The 20334-nt window shown below is 42.5% G+C and overlaps 1 long non-coding RNA gene across 1 annotated transcript in view; it reads right to left on the bottom strand.

The window, feature by feature from the left end:
• LOC112446686 (uncharacterized) overlaps positions 1–19596 on the bottom strand; it is a 42869-nt gene extending 23273 nt beyond the window's left edge. Inside the window, exon 1 of the long non-coding RNA XR_003034728.2 lies at positions 18869–19596. This is a non-coding gene — a long non-coding RNA (uncharacterized lncRNA). The remainder of the gene's footprint in view (positions 1–18868) is intronic.
• Between the last annotated feature and the right edge of the window lie 738 nt (positions 19597–20334).

Here is a 20334-nt window from a genome sequence, read left to right as displayed (position 1 = left end):
AGGCGTTTCAGACTCAGCTTACTCTGTACAGAACATCCAAAATTTGTTCTTCTCCTGTTTCCTATTTCAGTGAGTGGTACCACCATTTAACCTGGCATTATCTTCTTCCACTCCCTCTTCCTCACTCTATCCATTGTCAAGTCTTGTCATTGTTCTTCTAAATATCTCTAGAATATGTCCACTTCTCCTCATGCTTGTGGGATATTTTCTTGATTCATAGACTCATAATGGTTTCTTTGCCTCAATTTATTTTTTACATGGGTTTCCCGGTAGCTCAGCTGGTAAAGAATCCCCCTGCAATGCAGGAGACCCCAGTTTGATTCCTGGGTTGGGAAGATCCCCTGGAGGAGGGCATGGCAACCCACTCCAGTATTTTTGCCTGGAGAATCCCCGTGGGGTTGCAGAGAGTTGGACATGACTGAGCGACTAAGCACAGCACAGCACATTCTTTACACAGCAGCCAGAGTGATCAATCTAAAATACAAATGCAACCATACCACTCTTTGGCTTCAAATCTTACCATGCTCCCCAAGGTACTCAGATTAAAGCAGAAATTCCTTAACAAATACTTACTTGGATCCTTATTAGCCTAATGTGCCTTGCTCAAACCTGTTTTCAACAATTTGAAAATGCCTTGCTCTCTATTATTTGGGCATCTGTGAAGAGTGTTTCTTCTGCATAGGATTTTCTTTTGCTCTAGCTTCTCCAAACGTTGGATGACATACTTGTCATATAGCTTAATCAACACTTCCTCCAATAAATCTTCCATGACTCCCTGGCCCATGTTTGATGTCCTTCAGGTCTTCTCACTCTGAATTTCCCCATATAGCACTTACTTCAGTTCAGTTCAGTCGCTCAGTCATGTCCGACTCTTTGCGACCCCATGAACTGCAACACACCAGGTCTCCCCGTCCATCACCAACTCCCGGAGTTCACTCAAACCCATGTCCATTGAGTCGGTGATGCCATCCAACCATCTCACACTCTGTCATCCCCTTCTCCTCCTGCCCTCAATCTTTCCCAGCAACCAGGTCTTTTCAAATGAGTCAGCTCTTCGCATCAGGTGGCCAAAGTATCAGAGCTTCAGCTTCAACATCAGTCCTTTCAATGAACACCCAGGACTGATCTCATTTAGGATAGAGTGGTTGGATCTCCTTGCAGTCCAAGGGACTCTCAAGAGTCTTGTCTAACACCACAGTTCAAAAGCATCAATTCTTCTGCGCTCAGCTTTCTTTATAGTCCAACTCTCACATCCATATATGACCACTGGAAAAACCACAGCCTTGACTAGACGGACCTTTGTTGGCAAAGTAATGTCTCTGCTTTTTAATATGTGGTCTACACTGGTTATAACTTTCCTTCCAAGCAGTAAGCATCTTTTAATTTCATGGCTGCAGTCACCATCTGCAGTGATTTTGGAGCCCCCAAAATTGAAGTCAGCCACTGTTTCCACTGTTTCCCCATCTATTTGCCATGAAGTGATGGGACTGGATGCCATGATCTTTGTTTTTTGAATTTTGAGTTTTAAGCCAACTTTTTCACTCTCCTATTTCACTTTCATCAAGAGGCTCTTTAGTTCTTCTTCACTTTCTGCCATAAGGGTGGTGTCATCTGCATATCTGAGGTTATTGATATTTCTCCCTGAAATCTTGATTCCAGCTTGTGCTTCCTCCAGCCCAGTGTTTCTCATGATGTACTCTGCATATAAGTTAAATAAGCAGGGTGACAATATACAGCCTTGACGTACTCCTTTCCCTATTTGGAACCAGTCTGTTGTTCCATGTCCGGTTCTAACTCTTGCTTCCTGACCTGCATATAGGTTTCTCAAGAGGCAGGTCAGATGGTCTGGTATGCCCATCTCTTTCAGAATTTTCCACAGTTTATTGTGATCCACACAGTCAAAGGCTTTGGCATAGTCAATAAAGCAGAAATAGATGTTTTTCTGGAACGCTATTGCTTTTTCAATGACCCATTGGACGTTGGCATTTTGATCTCTGGTTCCTCTGCCTTTTCTAAAACCAGCTTGAACATCTGGAAGTTCATGGTTCACGTATTGCTGAAGCCTGGCTTGGAGAATTTTGAGCATTACCTTACTAGCATGTGAGATGAGTGCAATTGTGTGGTAGTTTGAGCATATTTGGCATTGCCTTTCTTTGGGATTGGAATGAAAACTGACCTTTTCCAGTCCTGTGGCCACTGCTGAGTTTTCCTATTTGCTGGCATATTGAGTGCAGCACTTTCACAGCATCATCTTTTAGGATTTGAAATAGCTCAACTGGAATTCCATCACCTCCACTAGCTTTGTTTGTAGTGATGCTTTCTAAGGCCCACTTGACTTCACATTCCAGGATGTCTGGCTCTAGGTGAGTGATCACACCATCATGATTATCTGGATCATGATCTTTTTTGTACAGTTCTTCTGTGTAATACACACACCTCTTCTTAATATCTTCTGCTTCTGTTAGGTCCCTACCATTTCTGTCCTTTATTGAACCGATCTTTGCATAAAATGTTCCCTTAGTGTCTCTAATTTTCTTCAAGAGATCTCTGCTAAGTTGCTTCAGTCATGTCCGACCCTGTGCGACCCTATAGATGGCAGGCCACCAGGCTCCCCCGTCCCTGGGATTCTCCAGGCAAGAACACTCGAGTGGGTTGCCATTTCCTTCTCCAGTGCATGAAACTGAAAAGTAAAAGTGAAGACCCTCAGTCGTGTCGGACTCTAAGTGACCCCATGGACTGCAGCCTACCAGGCTCCTCTGTCCATGGGATTGTCCAGGCAAAAGTACTGGAGTGGGTTACCATTGCCTTCTCTGTCTTTCCCATTCTATTGTTTTCCTCTATTTCTTTGCATTGATTGCTGAGGAAAGCTTTCTTATCTCTTCTTGCTGTTCTTTGGAACTCTGCATTCAAATGGGTATATCTTTCCTTTTCTCCTTTGCTTTTCACTTCCCTTCTTTTCACAGCTATTTGTAAGGCCTCCTCAGACAACCATTTTGCTTTTTTGCATTTCTTTTTCTTGGGGATGGTCTTGATTCCTGTCTCCTGTACAATGTCACGAACCTCATTCCATAGTTCATCAGGCACTCTTTCTATCAGATCTAGTCCCTTAAATCTATTTCTCACTTCCACTGTATAATCATAAGGGATTTGATTTAGGTCATACCTGAATGGTCTAGTGGTTTTCTCCACTTTCTTCAATTTCAGTCTGAATTTGGCAATAAGGAGTTCATGATCTGAGCCACAGTCAGCTCCCGGTCTTGTTTTTGCTGACTGTATAGAGCTTCTCCATCTTTGGCTGCAAAGAATATAACCAATCTGATTTCGGTGTTGACCATGTGGTGATGTCCATGTGTAGAGTCTTGTCTTGTGTTATTGGAAGAGGGTGTTTGCTATGACCAGTGCATTCTCTTGGCAGAAGTCTATGAAACTAAGCCGTGCCATGTGGGGCCACCCAAGATGGACAGATCATGGTGGAGAGGTCTGACAGAATGCGGTCCACTAGAGAAGGGGATGGCAAACCACTTCAGTATTCTTGCCTTGAGAATCCCATGAACAGTATGAAGAGGCACTTACTCCACCACCCTGTAAATGTCTGCTTACAAATCTGTTGGCTGCATGAGTGCAGGAGCAGTCTCCCATGTTTGTTGGTTCATTGCCAGCACTTAGCACAACGATGGGCATCAAGTAGATGCTTAGTAAACATTTGCTGAATATGTACAAAAGAAATAACATGAATTCAGATACTTTTATTGACAATTAATCATTACCTATTGATTAGCAACAACAGATAGCGTTCATTGAGCATGCTTAGCATTTTGTTCTATCTCCTTTGTCTCTTCTACCATAACCCACTAAAGTAGGCATTCAATTCAATTTTATAGAGAACTGAAACCTGTATGGATTTAGAATAACTTGCCTGAAGTGACACAACTGGCTAAGTGATAAAATCAGGAAAACCCTGGTGCCTTCTAAGTAAAAAAAATAAAATCCATTTTCTTTTTTAATATTTTTTTATTTGTCCAAGTCAGGTTCTAGCTGCAGCTTGTGGGATCCTCAGCTGTGGCATGTGGGATTCAGCCCCTGACTAGGGATCTAACCCAGCCCCCGCCTCCCCCTGCCAACATCAGAAGCACACAGTTGTGGTCACTGGACCACCAAGGAAGTCCCTACAGTTCATTTTCTTAACTCCTACACCAGATGTGATGAGCTTTCTGAATTCCTTTATTCTAATAGAGACTTCACAGGCAGCAGTGGGTTTGTAACTGGAGAAGAACGCTGCTTATGTCAGTTTTCTTGAGCTGAGTCATTATCCTAGATTTATAAAGCCAACTTCCATTTGCTGGGCTTGAAGTGAAGCTCAAGACTAAACTATTTTCTTCAGTTTGGTTGGGTGTATCTTGAAAAGGTTTTCAGACAGTGAACTCCTAGGGGGTGCTGGCTGAATGCTCTGGCAGTGGGCTCTGGGGCACCTGAGGGACTTGATGGGTGGTCTCCATGGAAAGAGGGAAGCCAGAAGTCTGGGAACTGGGGTGTTGACCATGCTGTGGCAGAAGGCATTTTCCATTTTCTTTGTCATCAGTAATCCATTTGGGGAGTGGCTTTGTTTTCCAAAAATTTTAGGAATTGCCACATTGAATTGTGACCTATAGCTTGGTGGAAATTCTGATGGACTGTTGTTTGAGGGCCATTTGGGGATTTGTAGTCCATTTGTAGTCCATTTGGCCATTTGGGATTTGATGTGACTTTGGGGATTTTGATTCTGTTGTTTTGGCCTCAGCCTGTCATGTTTCTGGTGGGTTGAACAGTTAAGTGGAGTGTCTTCCTTTTGCAAGACTCTAGGCACTGGCCAGATTTCATCTTGCTTATTTTTCACTACATGTGACTTTGGCAGGAGAGTGGCAATTGTTGGCTCTTTCATAATGAGAAGGACAATGGGGACCAGAGAGGTTTATTGGCTTACCTCGGTGAAACATCCAGGTTAGAGTAAATCAGGGCCATAGGATTATGTTTGTGAGTTAGACTGTTCAGTCTTACTGGGGAAGAAATGCATGTTTCATATTTAAGGATCTGTATACTTCCATATATATTCATTCTTTCATGCCACAATTAGGCTTCCCAGGTGGTACAGTGATAAAGAATCTGCTTGCCAATGCAGGAGATGCAGGAGATGCTGGTTTGATCCCTGGGTTGGGAAGATCCCCTAGAGAAGGAAATGGCAACCCATTCCAGTATTCTTGCCTGAATACTGGAATACTCCATGGACAGAGGAACCTGGAGGGCTATAGTCCATGGGTCACAGAGAGTCAGACACAACTGAGCAACTGACCAGTACTCAGCAATTATTTATGAAGATCCTACTTTGTCCTAGGAACTGGGGTTATAAAGAGAAATAAGACAGACATGCTATCAAGAACTGACATTGCAGTTGAAGAGGGAGACAGAAGATGTAAACAAATACATGAATTTTTCATTTTGAATGATAATTTTCTACAGAGAAAATAAAAACAGAGGAAGTGTATGTAGAGTGCTTGGGGTGGGTGAAGGAAGGATCATCAAAAGGCTTCTTCCATGAGATTGTGACATGTAAGCTAATAGCAGAAGGATGTAAAAGGGCTAAGCTCGAGGAATCTAGGGAAGAGCACTCCAGGCAGAGGGAACAGCAAGTGCCAAGGCCCTGAGGCTAGGGTGAGAGTGTTATGTTTGAGGGTAGGAATGCTGAGTCTTTAGAGGTTTTTAAGCAGAGGAGTAATGGGATGCTCATCTTTGTGCTAAGTTATGCTAAGTCACTTCAGTCGTGTCCGACTCTGTGTGACCCCATAGACGGCAGCCACCAGGCTCCCCCGTCCCTGGGATTTTCCAGGCAAGAAGACTGGAGTGGGTTGCCATTTCCTTCTCCAGTGCATGAAAGTGAAAAGTGAAAGCAAAGTCACTCAGTCGTGTCCGACTCTTAGCGACCCCATGGACTGCAGCCTACCAGGCTCCTCCATCCATGGGATTTTCCAGGCAAGAGTACTGGAGTGGGGCACCATTGCCTTCTCCATTGCTCATCTTTAGTATACAAGATCTCACTATTTTCCGTGCAGAGGGGAACTGAGGGAAATAAAGCATAAAACAGGGAGAACAGGAAGAGATTATTACAGAGGTTCATTAATTTGTATCAAATCTGTTGCATCATTTGATCCATTTTTACTCTGTTATTTATTTGATTTTCATGCCTGTCTTCATTGCCTTGATTTGAGCCAATTCAGCTATTTCAGTTGTTTCTTCTTCATTTCCGGATTCCAGCCAATCCCTATCCTCTCCCGTTTGTTTTCTTCCAGCCTCTAGGCTTAGTTCTCATTATGCAGAGTTACATTATGCATGCTCTTCTTAAAGATCATTCTGCAATCCCCTTTGCCCCCAGAATCAAGTTCATGATCTTTAGTGTAGTAATCAACTCACCAGTATTGAGTCATTCATTTGTGGGTCAGCAGATTGCTTGTTGGTGTAGCACTGGACTTATTTATTTTTGCAGCTGATAACTCTTACCGCGTATAACCAGTCATGTGAAGAGGAAAGTTAGGAACATGAAGTCCCCCTGATTCCGGATTGAACTGTTTAGAAGCTGCATGGACCGTGCTAACTAATCAGTGGGTGAGACACAGCGTTCAAGGGCCAATAAGGTATTTCCATAGCCTCCTGGTAGAGTTTGTTGACTCAATAGCTCTGGGAAGTCACTCAGCTGGATACATTTTTGTTGGAATGACTTGCATGAAAGGGACAAAAGGAGGGACCTGAACTCTAAGACAGATAAAGTCCAACCTAACCACAGACTCCCTTAACCTCTTAATGTCATTCTAGAGGGCAAAGACAGCCAGTTCTTATGAATAGAAATTATTTCATTTAAAAGGTGGAAATATCTGGTCAGAAGGAAATGCCCATTCCATGTGAGATTTATCCTAACCCTGCATCGTGTTGTTCATAGGCAATAGGGCCCTGTGAGTGAAACACCCAATAACAGATGGTTAAGAAACAGAAAACTTTGTGATTATTTTCTGAGTTGAATTTGTAGACTTGTAATGCAGTGATTCAACTCTGGCTGTCAGCACCCAGCAAGAATTCTGTCTTTAAGCATTTGTAGTCATGAGGCAAATATATGCTGAAGTATTTTCTAACCTAGCCTTACTAAGGACTCCTTAAACAGACGGTAGTTTCTCTAGACTGGTTTTCTGGTCTACTAGATAATCAGAGGGAAAATTTAATAAAAATTAATTTTGTTCTATCATTTCTCATTGAAGAAAATAAGATTTTTGAGGTTGCTGCCCATGATGCCAAAGGAGATAAATGAAATTTGTTTCTGCCAATTTTAAGAGCCATGCTAGAAGGTTTTTTTGGTAGAATAAGTAATCGTTTTTAAAGATATGATAGAATAGCTCAATATTTTCTGTATTTAACTTTAAGGTGGGGTATAGTTTTTAATGTTTATACTACAAGTGAATTATAATTTTTCACCATATTTTAAGCATAATACAAATGTTTAGCTTGCAACTATGCATTGTACAAACCATACCATAAGAAGTGCCACAGAAATCAAACATGAAAAAAGGAAAGGAAAACATATCTCTCATTTTGCCATTTTAAAAACCAGCTGTTCTAATGTTTCCTTCCAGTTAGTCAATATGTTACCTAATTTTCATAACCTAGACAAGACTTTACAATCAGGTTTTTGTTTCTAATGTTACATAAGTCTTTTTTCTCAGCCACTTTGCATTTTGAAACCCTAATGTGCCTTTACAGCAGAATTTCTAGGCAATAATGGATCTCTTCAAAAAGGTTATCTAAGTTCTGGAAGTGAAAGGTTTTCATTGCTGTTCTCAAAGTTACCATATTGTGGGTAATCTTTATTGTTTCAACTGAGACAGCAACTTGCCAGGGCCCAAACAAAGCTCCTAAGATTAACAGTCCTAGGAGAACAGGGGAAGGGTCACAATCTGTGAGTGCTAAAAAGAGGTCAATTTCCTTTCCCTTTCTATCAAGAATACAAAGCTCTTAGCTTTTACACTGAAGGCATCGAAACTCCTGTTCAATTTAATGACAAATATAGGGAACGCACATAGGGCCTTGTGGTTTGCTGCCTTTACAAGGTACTCAATAGAAGAAAGGCCACAGTTAGCAGCATAAATTCTAGCTACTGTTGCTCAGTCATCTGTTCCATCAAGGGAAAGAACACACTGATATTAGAAGCAAGAGTGAGAGTGAGAGAGTGAAGTCGCTTAGTCGTGTCCAACTCTTTGTGACCCCATGGACTGTAACCTATCAGGCTCCTCGGTCCATGGAATTTTCCAGGCAAGAGTACTGGAGTGGGTTGCCATTTCCTTAGGATGGCATTAATCAGAGTGTTTGCCTGCTGTAGTAAAGGCGATCTGTATGGAGTTATATGGATCTTTTATCTGCTTTTCTCATATTTGTCCAAGGTTGTATAGAATTTCCCATGGATTTAGTATGTGCCCAATAGCAGACACCAAGAGAATTCTTCAGAAAATATTTTCTGAACTAAAATGTTTTCCTCAGAAGTGACCTGGAGGGAAAGTGATGTGGAAGAAAGGGAGGATGTGATTTGACCCCCGAGCCTGTGAGTCACAGTTCACAGTCAGAAAGCTGCAGGGCATACCCTGGTGAGGGGTTCAGTTTGATGTCTGTGGCTGTATCTACAACAAAGAAAATTAAGATGGGCTAAAGGGTGCAGGGAAGGTGGCTCTTCCCCAGTGTTTCTCACTTGGCACATAAGATAACTTTCCAGAGCTTCTATTCTATTCTTCCCACTCACTAGCCCAATGTGTTCTGAGACTGAATGTGCTAACATGCATAAGCCTTGTTAATTACGAGACGATCCTCATTGTCGTCATCTGCCTCAGTCAAGGATTACCAAATGTCCTTGGTCAATGAGGCCTGCACAAATATGGATTTTACTCCAGAATCATTTGGTTTCTTAAAAATATATATTGCTAATAACAACGTACTGGTTTTCACAGATGAGACGACACACTGTTTATCTGGCCCTCCCTAGAGACAGGATGCAATGGCTAGGTGACAGAATACTGGGTTGTCGCATAGAAGATGAGCTGAATGGGCCAACCCTCACATACTCTAACCACCGCTGGGCCATGTCTGTTTACCTGTTTGCTCACTCACTCACTAGGCTGGTATTGGTTGACTTAATTTGGCTGGTTGCTGTTCGTTGTTCAGTTGCTCAGTCATGTCCGACTCTCTGTGACCCCATGGACTGCAGCATGCCAGGCCTCCCTGTCCTTTACTATCTGCCAGAATTGCTCAAACTCATGTCCATTGAGTTGGTGATGCCATCCAACCATCTCATCCTCTGTCGTCCCCTTCTTCTCCTGCCTTCAATCTTTCCCAGCATCAGGGTCTTTTCTAGGCTATTTGCATGAGCTAAGGAGGCAGAATCTCAAAAAGCCTTCAATCTGTTAGAGAACACAGACATGACCTAAAAATCTCTTAATAAATGCAAAATTAAATCTGTCACGGGTGCAAAGAAGGGAGGGTACAAGGGGGCTGAGAGTGCCGACTGGGGGTAGTGACCTGGTCAAGAGGTATCTCCAGAAAGAAATCACTGACCTACAGTTGAAAACAATAATAACATTGGTTGACAATTACCAAGTAGTTCCTATGTACCAGGCCCAGATTTTAGTACTTTATATGGATTTTTGGTGAGTTACAGACTCATGTTAACATATAGGTGAGAAAACTCAGGCTTGGAGATAGTAAGTAACTTGTTTAGGATCATGCAGCTTGAGTAGAAATACTGGAACTCAATGTAATTGCAAAGTCTGGAGTTTTACCACTCTGTTGTACTGTCTCCTGTCTTGCTTGAGATATAACTTAAGCAGGTAAAGAGAATGGTGGGAAGGGATGCCAGGCAGGTGGAACAGCTTGTGTGGAGCACAGAGGTGGGAGAGAAGAGAAGCAGGGTGGATGGGGTGATGGGGGAAGAGAAAAGAAGCATGCTGAAGAGGGTGTGAGGTGAGGCTGGGAGGTGGGCAGGGCCAGGCTGTCCGGAGCTGGGGAGCCAGGTCAGACCCTGGCACTGCCCAACAGGAAATCTCTGAAAGGTTCTAGGCAGGGGTGGATGTGATCAGACTAGCATTTTGAAAAAGTCACTCCAGCTGTAGTATAGAGCTTAGGTGAGGGCAAAGGTTGATTTGGGGAGATAAATTAAAATCCTTTAGAGGTGGCGAGGGGTTTCAGAGCAGTCAAGGTGCTGAGATAAGTTTTAACATTATGACTTTGGACAAAGATGTCATGTTGAGAAGGGAACAGTGGGGAGGTGATGTGGCTTGGAGGGAAAGATCACACATTTGATTCAGGCTGGTTGAGTCTGAGGTATCTTTCTGAACCCAAGTGGAGTTGTCTAGCAGATCATATTATATATACATCAGGAGCTCAGGAAGAGCTTGGGGCAGGAGATATAAATGTGTGAGTCACCCCAGGGAGAGGTGGTAATTGCACCCATTGGCATGGGTGAGAATAGTCTAGGGAGAGTCTTTGTTTTCATCACCCCCTCCGTGCCTTCTTTCTTCTTTCCAGCTTGTCTCTGGGTTGTATGCAGCCTTTCCCTTGCTATGTTACCTATCTGCAAACCTGATTCCTTTGCCCCCTTCCCCATCGTCCATCCATCCTCACACTCATGTATATTCTCTATCCCCCCATCCATCCATCTCTTCCTTCTTTCCACTCGCTAACTTGCTGCTGATGCATGCTGATTTTTCTGTTTCTTTTTCAAGGCAGCCAGTGACCCCACCCCCCCATCCCCCCCACCAACCCGCCCGCCCCCAAGCACTAGATCCAATGGCTCATCCTGACCCAGACTACATCTCCTGGCTTCACCTTTGCATCTCACTCTTGATACCTCTTCCTTTGAACATTCTCCTGCTCTGTGTTCCCTGGCATGTATTATCTTGACCATCAACTCTTTTCTGATTTCTCTTGTTTTCCTCAGATATAGCACTTCTATTGGGGGTTTGGCCAAAAATTTGTTCGAGTTTTTCTGTAACAGCGTATGGAAACACCCAAACAAACTTTTTGGCCATCCCAATACTGCTACCCCATAAATGGATGCATTCCCCAGAAATGTTTTCTTCCTCCTCCTTCTGTACATGCTCCATCAGCCACCCACTTGTGGATAGCACCAAAGACATATGTTTCTAGCCAGCACGTGAATACCACAGACCCGATTGTCCAACTGTGGGCTAAACACCTCCTCTCAGCATTCTACTAGCATCCCAAACTCAGCATGGTCCGTACCAAACATTTCTTTTTCCTTTCAAGCAATTCAGTGTCCTATATTGTCTGTTTTAGCTGGGTCCCCCTTTCTTCATTCTTTTCATCCCTCTTTAGTGCTATCAGATTCAGAGCGCTGTTATCTATAGCCTGGGACCTTTGCCTTCATCTCCTACCCAGTTTTTCTTCCAGGTTTCTTCTTGTTCTGAATGAATCCTATGCATTTGCTCTAAATGAATCATGTATTCAACCCACTTCATGTCTCCTCAGCCTCAAATCTTTAACAATCCTCTGTTACCCCTGAAACAGGGCTTCCCTGGTTGCTCAGCAGTAAAGAATCTACTTGTAATGCAGGAGATGCAGGAGCTGTGAGTTTGATCCCTGGGTTGGGAAGATCCCCTGGAGGAGGGTGTGGCAACCCAGTCCAGTATTTTTACCTAAAAAAATCCCATAGACAGAGGAGCCTGGCAGGCTACAGTCCATAGGGTCAAAAAGAGTCTGACATAACTGAAGTGACTGAGCACAGCGTGGCACCACTGAAATAAGTACAGCCCCATTAGCCTAGTTTTAATGATCCCTTTCACCTGGTCCTGATGGAGTCTCCCACCTTTATCTTCTACTTCCACCTGATACACACGTTCTGAGCCAACTATGTCAGCCTCTCCTCCAGGCTGCATGATACTTGAAGGCAGACATCCGTGCTTCAGAATCCTTGTATCACCTACATTCACACCTGGAACTTAGTAGGTACTCACTAAAGGTTTGGCGTGTGCAGTCTGGTGCTTCCAGGCCCTTGCCTTTACTCCCGGTCCACTTCTTATGTGAAGGGACCTCCTCTCCTTGTCTTAAGAAGGAAGATGATGTATGTACTGCTGTGCTTAGTTGCACGGTCATGACTCTTTGCGACCCCATGGACTGTAGCCCGTCAGGCTCCTCTGTCCATGGGGATTCTCCAGGCAAGAATACTGGAGTGGGTGGTCATGCACTCCTCCAGGGGATCTTCCCAACCAAAGGATCAAACCCAGGTCTCCTTCATTGCAGGCGAATTCTTTACCATCTGAGCCACCAGGGAAGCCTAATATAATAGGGCCATTTAAAGTTGTGCATTGGGAATTCCCCAGCAGTTCAGTGGTTAGGACTCTGCACTTTCACTGCAGGGGCCAAGAATTCAATCCCTGGTTGGGAAACTAAGATCTTTCATGGCATGGCCAAAAAAAATGTGCATTATATATACATAAGTTCAACTTTCAGAACTTATTTCTAGCACCACTTTCTTCCCGAAACCATTACTTATCCTCCTAAGAACCATCCCTTCTCTGAATCCTCAAGATATTTCTCTTTCCTTAAAAAAATTTTTATAGGTACCAGAGTGGGATGCAGGGATGTTTAAAAGGAGATATGATCCCTAGTCTGTTATCTTTGTTGAGTTTGATCATTAGGTATGTTTTTATTATAAAACTTTTGATTCTAAACAGTAATATGAAGACTCATCTACCCCATCACCAGCTGCCCACAAGCCCTTTCCAGCCATAGTTCACCCCATTGAGCTCAGATTTTGGTCCCCTGGGCACCTAATGTGGTGCCTTGCCCACACTAGTTTCTTACCATTTGTGGACATTAATTAGGTGAAGTGATGCATATGGCTGCCAATATCGCCCATCATAAGTGAAGAGTGAGTCAAAGATGGGAGCTGTGTTTATTTTGTTTCAGTTGCCAGTTTGCTTCAGTGGCTTCAGTTGCCAGAAAGTGCTAGTTACTAAGTTGTGTCTGACTCTTTGCAACCCCATGGACTGTAGCTCTCCAGGCTTCACTGTCCATTTGGAATTCTCCAGGCAAGAATACTGGAGTGGGTAGCCATTCCCTTCTCCAGGGAATCTTCCTGACCCAGAGATTGAACCCAGGTCTCCTGCATTGCAGGTGGATTCTTTTGAGCCACCAGGGAAGAGAGGGAAGGCAACACTGCCTCTCTCCCAGGACCAGTGGAAGCAGTAATGGAGCTGTGTGTCACCATGAGTAGCTATTTCTGCCACTTAATTTGGGGGATACAAGAAATGAAGCCAGTATGAAGGTAAATATTAAAGATAAATATTATGTAAGCACAAGCATGTTTCTTGTGGAGTTAATCTCTGTGTGATCTTTCATTCCCAGCCCTCTGACTCTGCCAGCCAAGCCCAGGGCAGGCACTTCAAACCTATCACTATCTTGTCTCCACCACAGAGGCTGGGAAATGAGTTCTATAAAATTATACTTTGTGTTCAGAATCCTGTATTTGTGATTTGAAGTTGGTCCACTCCTCAGTCAGTTCTTGGAGGAGCTGTAATTCTTCAATCTTCCTAATTATCCCCATGGATATAAAATGTTGAGGACCTTGTAGGATCTTTCTCTAGGACATGATCCATTTCTTGCCCTTTTGAGAGATAGCCAAAATCTTAGGATGAAAAAATAACTCTTGATGAAAGGGTTCTGGACAGTTCTCCCAAAGCAGCCACTGAATTACGGGAAAAACATTTATGGGGAGAAACCACAGGGCATGGAGGCAGGGTCTAATTCAGTCATCAATAAGTCCATTGTTTCTATCTTGGGAATCTCATTTTTCCATAGAAGTTCTTTAAAAGGGCTAAAGCACTCAGAGAACCACTTCAGTTCTATATGGGGTCCCAGAGAAAGACTTGGGCAGTGAGTAGGGAGGAGAGTTTTCTGCTGATGAAGGGAGCTGAGTCAGGCATTTCCAGGGGCTTATCTGCAGGCAGGTGGACTATAGTGAGGAGGATACTCTTAGACAGGATTGGGTTTCATGTGAGGGTCAGAAGATCTAAGGAGGACCATCAACTCCAAGTAGGAAGCAAGTTACTTTTTTTTGTTTGTCCCCAGAATATTCAATTGCAAAATGAGCGTAAGAATACCTGGGACCAGCCTTCTTAGCAAAGTTATTATGTTGATCAAACCAGAAATGAGGAAGAGGGGGAAACTAAAACTGTTATTAAGCATTTTGAGATGCTAAACGTGTTATAGAAATGGCTTTCATTTCATTTTGAAAGAGGCAATAGCATTTTCTGTTTATTAAGTGACCCATAAAATTAATGAGAAATGTTCAAATGCTCTGAGCCCTTAAGGCAGAATGAGTATGAACACAGGAACTGACAGCCTGTCTTCTGTGAATTGCTGCTGCTGCTGCTAAATCGCTTCAGTCGTGTGAATTGCTAGTGGTAGTGAAAAGAGGCCCATTTCCAGCATCTTCTTCTTAGGTTTGAAGTCTTTGCCTAAACACAATTATGCAATATTTTGGGAGTCAGTTCCAAGCTTGCTCGAGTTGCTTATGAGAGATTTTGTTTATTAAATAATTTTCTGAAATTTACCAAGTTTTAGTGACTCACGGATTCATGCAAACTTATGTCTGACATTTAGAATTATAGAATGAGGGGGGAGAGATCATCTAATTTATCCTGTGTTTTACAGGAAAGGAAACTGGGAGCCAGGAAGTCTAAATGACTTGCCTGGAAGCTGTATGCTGTGCCCATGGGAAAGCTGGGCTGGAACCCATCCTCCAACCTTCCCAGCTCAGTGTTTCTCTTCAAATACACTTTCCGTGAATACTCTGGACATATATCCTACTTTCATGGTCAAAGCTAAATCCTTGGAAGAAAGCAAGAATGAATTTTCCCCTGTGATTTCAAAATAAGAGAAACATGTTGTAATTGTAATACACCATGCTTTTAAGAATGTACAGTTCTCTGTAGAATCTGTAGGTCATAAAGTGCTTTCTAACACATTTAATCTCTGTAACAATTCAGGTGAAGATTGTTATTAATACCAGATATAGAAGAGGCTTGGTCAAGGTTTCCAAAAATCAAAATTGGGACTCAGGAAAGGTTTGAGTTTTCAATTCCATTTTAGGAGTTTTTGTTATGCTATAAGAAAGATGATACCTAAGTGCTCTTAAGTATGAGTGATCATTAGTCACGGAGAGGAGACTCCCAGATATCCCCCACTTCCTTTAGCTCCACGCTGAAGCTAGGCTCTGCCTCAGTGTATCCTAAAATGTTGACACCCACACTGCTGTGACATGCCAATTCATAGTGGACTGAGTTTTCCAGCTCATCAATCAACAAAAACTCACTTACTTGAGAAAGGCCTAGTTGAATCCACACTAGCAGTGGCAACAATAATAAAAACAGTTGATGTTTATCAGATACTTTTTCTAGATGACTTTTAAGTTATTGACTGATTTTATTTTCCCAGCAAAGCTATGACCATTATATTTCAATTTTATAGATGAGCCACAGAGAGGGTAGGTAACCTACTTCAGGTAACACAGCTAGTAAATGGCAGGTAAGTAAAATTTGCATTTTTGTTTTTCTTATTAAAAGTGTTGGGAAGATCCCTTGGAGAAGGAAATGGCAGCCCACTCCAGTATTCTTGACTGGGAAATCCCATGGACAGAGGAGCCTGGTGGGCTACAGTCCATGGGATCGCAAAGAGTTGGACACAACTGAACGTCTAACACTTTCCTTTTCAGTATTTTCATATCGTTAACTCCAACTGTTCAATCCTTCATCTATGGTCTAAGATTCTCCCCTTGCTGAAGCTCAGGTTCTCAGCTCCAAAACCACTGGGTTGAACTAGCAGTTCATTCTAGTACTATTGTCCCCTCCCCACTACTGAGGGCTTCCCTTGTGGCTCAGCTGGCAAAGAATCCGTCCATAATGTGGGAGACCTGGGTTTAATTCCTGGGGGGAAGAGCCTCTGGAGAAGGGAAAGGCTACCCATTCCAGTACTCTGGCCTGGAGAATTCCATGGGGTTGCAAAGAGTTGGATACAACTGAGGGACATTCACTTACATCACCTTCACCTGCCTCTGAGGCAAGAGGCAGAAGGCCCCACCCAGGGTAAAGCAATCGGACATTCATTCTCTATGGACTGAAACTCCAAGACAAGAATAGCAGGGCAATTGAGGGGAGAAGCTAGGCCCTGCCCAGACCACATACTTCTTATTCTCCAAGTCAAGAGACCTCCCTGGCCACACATACCCAGAAAAGGCTCCTTGGAGGCCAGAGCAGAGTTTTGTCAAGGGATGTTCTACCCAGATGCCTTTTTGGTAGGATCTACCTTGACTAAGAGATGCGTGTGCACACCTGGGAGGATGCTGAGATATACCAGATATGGACTGTGAACCAGGCAAATCAAAATGATTGGTCAAAGGAAACCTGGAAGAAATATCCCATCAGAGTAATTCAAACTGCCATGAGGGTGCGACTCAGTGACTCTCTCCCCATCTGAGTCCTCCTGTGTGACTGTCCACACGTACTCTACTTTTCCCTTCTTAATAAATGCTTTACTTGCTCCATTGCTTTCCATCTTTGTGGAAATTCTTTTCTGCAAAGCCAAAGGATCAGGGCCTATGTCACTGACCACTGGTCTAGTTGCGAGGATCTGGTGTTTTCATTGCCACAACCCAGCCCAATTTCTGGTGGGGAACCCAAGACCCACCTCAAGACATTGCAGGCCAAGGCCACTGGAGATCACCATCATATGCTCCATGAACCTAGGCTGTCCCATCACACCCCTAGTCTGCTCCACCTTATCCTACATCATGGCAAACCACTGCAGTATTCTTGCCTGGGGAATCCCATTGACAGAGAAGCCTGGTGGGCTATGTGTGCAGCATGCACACACACACAAACAAAAATATCCCTATTTCCAGGGATAAGCAAAAGTTACATCGTTATCATTTGTATTTATATATAAGCATTAAGCTTACGAAATTTCCAGACATTTTAACATAGGAAAAATGGGATATAAAATGTAAAACGGGATATAAAATAACCACTCCTTCTCTCCTCCCTCCGCCTTTTACTTCTTAAAATATTCGTTTGAGCAAACTCATTACTCAGTGGTAATACAAAATCCTCCCATAAAAGAATATAAAGTCCCAAATCCAACAGTTCTTTCCTTTACCTTGACAAGTGTATACAGAGAAAACTAGGTTAAACCAACAAAAGGGCAACCTGTGATGGGGCAACAGGAAGGTGACGTCTCCAGGTAAACACCCAGGCTTGTGTACAGACTTCTGCAGAACAGATAAGGCTTGCCGCTCATATGATGCTGCGGGAGCATGTGCTGGGTGTCCTGTATTGTTTGAATTTAAAGTCTTTTTCAGCATCAACTACTGAAGGGTCACTCTCCTTGCTGCCCCTGAAGTGTTAGGTCCCAGAAATTCCATCTTTCATTTGAGATGCCCAGCTGTGAGTTCAATGGTACACTTGGTGCAACTCGGAAATGAATCATCTCAAATGATGATTTCCTCTACTTAGGATCAATAAGCTTTCAAAAACAATTAAAGATGTTGAAATTTGTACCTTTTTATATGTGAAAGGCCTTTATGAGGTACCTTTACCAGTCCTTGAAATAAAGCCAAGTAGGGGGGCAAAAGAGAAGTTCAAATTATATAGACGGGATTGATATTGAAAGAAATGGAAATAATTGTTTACGTATCCATTTGACATGACAACTAGAAAGGGGTTAAGTTCCTGCCTGCGCTGCATTTTCTTCCTTATGAATTAAGCACTAAAATATGCCCACTTCATCATTTTCCTCACACACCTAGCTCTTCCTCTATAATGCCGTGTCTCTACTTGCCTGCAGACAGAGCTCCCCATATTTTGCTTCTGACTCTAAACACCCATGATCACTCATGATGAGAGAGCATTGGTTAATGAGATGGCTGTGAGACGTTGAGAAAGTTCTGTTTGGCTTGTAAAGCCATGATTGTCTTTTATAATGGAACTTCTATCTTCTGACAGAGAGCTTGGAGCTCACATCTTTTTTTTTTTTTTTTTTTTGCTCAGCATTTTCATTAGTGGTTGATGGTGACTACTCAAGGATTTCATTCTTCTGTCATGGAGAGCTGGGTTGAAGATGGGGAGGCAGGTGGACATTTCTTTCTCCTGCTCTGTGTGTCCCACAAGGCTTTTACAGAGCAGGGTAATAAACTATCTCCTGAAGGAGAGGAAGGTTTATCCTTATATCATGAACCTATCATTGTGGCCGACTCTCAAGGCAGATACATATACCTCACTACCAATGCAAATGTCACTTTTCCCCTTCATTTCATATGGAAATTGTCTTGTCAAATAGGAAGTTGTGTGGATGTTGAGTTAGACACAGGTCATTTCCTTTTGCTACAGAGGAGCCTGCGAAATGAGAGCCACCATGACCTTAACCTGCATTCCAGTTCAATCAATAACCCAGAGGCCAAGGTAATCACTTGATGTAGAGTCACTACTTGACTTTTCTGCTTCATTGTGTTTACAGTTAGAGAAAAACACATCCCACAACGCAATGTGTACATGCTTTCTATCAAGGATGTAGCATAAGTGTAAACAAAGTGCCCTCTTAAGTCAATATTTGCTGGGAAAAGCACAGCGTGTTCTTGGTATTATTATGGTACAAGGTTTCACAAGCTAAGAAAAACATTGAATTTGCTACATAGTTATGTACAAGTACTGTGAAGCATAACAGGAAAAAAGCAGTCTTACATTTTAATAAAATCAAATTCATACATGCTTTAATAGGCAAAAAGTTTTTTACTTACATAGACCATGGATGGAGTCTTCTGTCCCGTTTCTCATGGGGGAAAAAGCAGCTTTAAATGTTTTGTTGGAAAATACAATTGTCTTTTTTGGATTTCCATTAGATGGAAATGAATAGATGAATAATGTATATGTCTTCTGCCAATTAAAAAAAAAGGGGTCCTGTGATTTGTACAGCTGTGACTGAGAGGAGCCAATTGACACTTGAAGGCAAAGGAAGATGGAAAATGAAAGAATAAATGAGTGGAAAATTCCACAGCTCAGAATCCCAGTGCTCTCTTAAGGACAAGATTGTTACTTGAGAAGGCTCTGTTGAATTTTTGGCATTCTTGCATTATCTCACTTTGAAGATGGAATGTAAACCATGGTTTTCAGCCAGTATCACTGTTCTCTGAAGTACATTCAGTTAGATTTGCTGGGACTCTTTGGTAGTATCAATTTCCCTAAATTTAACCGAATAATAAAGGTTTCAAAAGCTTTGGGCATTCATGATCTGTCTTAGCGGAAAGAGCAGCTGCATCTTTTGGATGTCTGTGGTAAATTCTCTTTCTCTGGGACTCTGAGTGTTAACCCAGAAAGATATCCACTCATTCACAAAGCCTTTAAAGACAATTTTGGCTACTTGTATAGTCTACTGCTACTCTTAGGGAGTATTGCTGGAAGTTCATTTGCTATAGAGATCATGAGAACTGCCAACAAGTGGGCTTGGAAAAACTGGACAGGTGCTGGTTGCTGGTGACAAAGATACTTTCTTCTGTTCCTGTGGCAGAACATTTATTAAAACTTAATCTCTTCTTAATTTGTATATTTATTAAAAACAAAAACAGAGGGAAGATTCTGGGGCGGATGTTTGTTTTTAAAGTCAAATACTCACTAAAACTTCTGGAATTTGAGTTTCTGTTCTTGTCTTTGTGTCAATAAATAGCATATATTGAAAGTTATGTTTAAACATTGATTGTTGGTCACCTTGTTTTCAACTAATTAGAGATCTGTGCCTGATCAAACAGGTTGGTTTTAGCAGAATTGAAAGAGGCACATGTACCCCAATGTTCATTGCAGCAAGCTTTACAACAGCTAGATGTCCATCAGCAGACGAATGGATAAGGAAATTGTGGTGTGTATACACAATGGAATATTACCCAGCTATAAAAAAGAACACATTTGAGTCAGTTCCAATGAGGTGGATGAAACTGGATTATACAGAGTGAAGTAAGTCAGAAAGAGAAACACCAATACAGTGTATTAACAAATATATATGGAATTTAGAAAGATGGTAATGACAATCCTATATGCAAGGCAGCAAAAGAGGTTTATTGAAACAATTCTGAGAACTCTCAGAGGGTGTAAGCAAGAGTTGTCCAGGGAGGCCCTGGGAAGGGGAGGCACCATGGAACTTTAAAGAGATCATGTCAAATGACTCAGTTCTCCAGACACCAGGTTAACACCAGATTCCCAGTTCTTGGGAGAA

The sequence above is a fragment of the Bos taurus genome, chromosome 5 (assembly GCF_002263795.3).
Source record: "Bos taurus isolate L1 Dominette 01449 registration number 42190680 breed Hereford chromosome 5, ARS-UCD2.0, whole genome shotgun sequence".
Classification (NCBI taxonomy): Eukaryota; Metazoa; Chordata; class Mammalia; order Artiodactyla; family Bovidae; genus Bos; species Bos taurus.
Note: the sequence above shows the minus strand (reverse complement) of the source record. Positions and strands in the feature narration are given on the sequence as shown.